Genomic DNA, 2437 nt, shown 5'->3' with positions numbered 1-2437 from the left:
CGTTGTACATATGTTTCTTATTTTAATACTCTCATACAACTTTCTAATGCAAGAAGGCGTGAGCAGCCCCTTTCCTATTCATGCCTACAAAAAATGAATCTTGTATGAATCCATCCATTGGTATGTTACATATGTTTCTTATTTTCACACTCTCATGCAACTTTCTAATGCAAGAAGGCGTGAGCAGCCCCTTTCCTATTCATGCCTACAAAGAATGAAACTTGTATGAAGCCATCCGTTGGTATTAATTCTTTGTCCATTTTTTTAAAAACTATATAAAAAAAACTATATAAAATTATATATACTATATAAAAAATAATTTTAACATACATTCCCATTTTTTAATTAATGTAAAAGGATTAACATAATGTTCTCATATGTTTAATCTAGTCATCTATATGAATGCTCAAAATAATATATAGTGAAAAAGTATTTTTAATTTTAAAATATTTTTTATTTTAGTTGAAATAAATTTCTTTTAGAATATATCTATTAAAATTATTAATTTTATTTTAAAATGGTAGAATAGTGAGAATATGTAAGTTAAGAAGAAGAATACATAAAGTACAAGAAAGTCGCGAAAAGGACTCGTTCTAATCAAATGACTAAGTTGTTTTACATACTATATAAAGACAAAACCGCATCTTTTAAGTATTGAATTGTCAAGACAATATACATTAAAAATACAAATAAATATAATATAACATAAAAGTATTATTTAGAATTGCTAAAATATGTGATTGCATAAAGTCACATCAAGAGTAATAAATCGAAGATAGGTGCAACGAGGTAAGCTTAAAAATTTTTATAAATTTTTCAACAAATGTGTCAAAGTCTTCATATTTCAGATAAATAAAATTTAACTAGGAGTTTATGACAGGATAATGAAGTATGTATGAGGCACAATACTAAATATCATCTTTGAGAAACAGGATTTTAAGTAATTTTTGTCTAACGATCATTTTTTTTTAGGAAAGAATTTAAAAAATTGATCAATGCAAGTTATTTACCCGGAGGTAAAAATGTTTAGCTTCTGATGCTAGTACGTATATAATAGTATTACTAGCACTAGACTTTTCAACAGTAAAGTGATACAATGGGGAACTACTTGCTCGTTTAGAGGCGATGGCTAATGCTACCAATGTACCTGGTGGCATGAACTGTTACTACATAGCCGTTAGATTATTGTAGTTCTAGAACTATTCATATTTTTTAAAATCTTTAATTATATATCTTTTAGACATATGGATGACATTAGAGATACAAGTGATTTCTTTACACTTTGTGTGAAAACGTTTAGAGTTTAGTAGTCTATAGTCTATTAGAATCTATTGATTCGGAGTTGAGAGGTGTTATTTCTGATTCAAAACTTTGTACTGCTCTTATTAGCATTAATTGTAAGTTTAATTTTATTTATTTAAAACTAGTAAATGTTCATATATTCCTATAAAAATAGCTTAAAAACAATAGTTGGGTGTTGTGTAGTGGAACTAGTGACAAGTCATCGGGTGTACGAAGTATGAGTGATATCAATAGTTTTGAAGCAATGGTTAGGATTCGATGTATTGGAACTGGTGCTAAATCACTAAGTGGATGGAGTAGACTTGACAGTCGTTATGATAGACGACGTTGGCCGCCTACCAATTACCAATTGTATAAGAATATTGAAATTTACATAAACATTTTAGTGTTTTGTAACAATATAGGATATATATAGCACTTAATAATAAATAAATATTCAAATCATTCAAATGTTTAATGAACAAATTAGTGCATATTTTTATTTAATTATAAGTTGAAGATAAGGCTGTTTCAAGTTTAATTGCATGTTAGTTTTAACAAGTTATAAGTGTTTATTTCACAAGACCTAACATCGTCGCAGGAATTCTCACTATAATAGTAAACTCTATATTTAGCGTGTTAAAACAAATTAAATTTGTTTATATACATAATTATAATTTTGTTTTTAATTTTAAAATAAAAATACAATAAAAGTGAAAATATAAATTCTCAAATCGAGAACATGTTTAGAACAAGATACTATTCCATTAATTGTAGTTAATTATAGTTTTCCTAATTCTTTTATCAAAACTTATCCAGGTGGGCTAAACTCGATGTTTGGATACATTACATACAAAGAGCAAAAGTATGATCGACTTTCCATGACAGTTAAAATGACAAAAAATAGAAGCTTTTTTAAAAAAATATGATAACAAGTAATATAAAGTGATTCGCAGACGATAACGCTGTATAAAGACACTCTTAAAGAAAAACACTCTTATGTTTTATCTTGTTAATTCTTAGTTACACATATTTTGGTGACAGAAATTGAGATACTTATCCTGATGTGATATAAGAACTTTTTCATAATTAATATATGTTATACTTTTTTTGATTTGAATTTTCGATTGTTATATCCTTAAGTCCATCATTCCAT

The 2437-nt window shown here is 26.9% G+C and overlaps 1 long non-coding RNA gene across 2 annotated transcripts; it reads left to right on the top strand.

Moving 5' to 3' along the window:
- Positions 1 to 496: 496 nt before the first annotated feature.
- LOC119668300 lies at positions 497 to 1746 on the top strand. 2 transcript variants are annotated; one of them, XR_005251479.1, is made up of 5 exons: positions 497 to 789; positions 849 to 889; positions 973 to 1016; positions 1241 to 1397; positions 1457 to 1746. It is a non-coding gene; the product is annotated as an uncharacterized LOC119668300 (long non-coding RNA). The 2 variants fall into 2 exon arrangements; XR_005251480.1 differs by having other exon boundaries at positions 973 to 1042.
- The last annotated feature ends 691 nt before the right edge of the window (positions 1747 to 2437 follow it).

Source organism: Teleopsis dalmanni, chromosome 1 (assembly GCF_002237135.1).
Source record: "Teleopsis dalmanni isolate 2A chromosome 1, ASM223713v2, whole genome shotgun sequence".
Taxonomy (NCBI): domain Eukaryota; kingdom Metazoa; phylum Arthropoda; class Insecta; order Diptera; family Diopsidae; genus Teleopsis; species Teleopsis dalmanni.
This window is presented reverse-complemented; position numbering and strand designations above follow the sequence as displayed.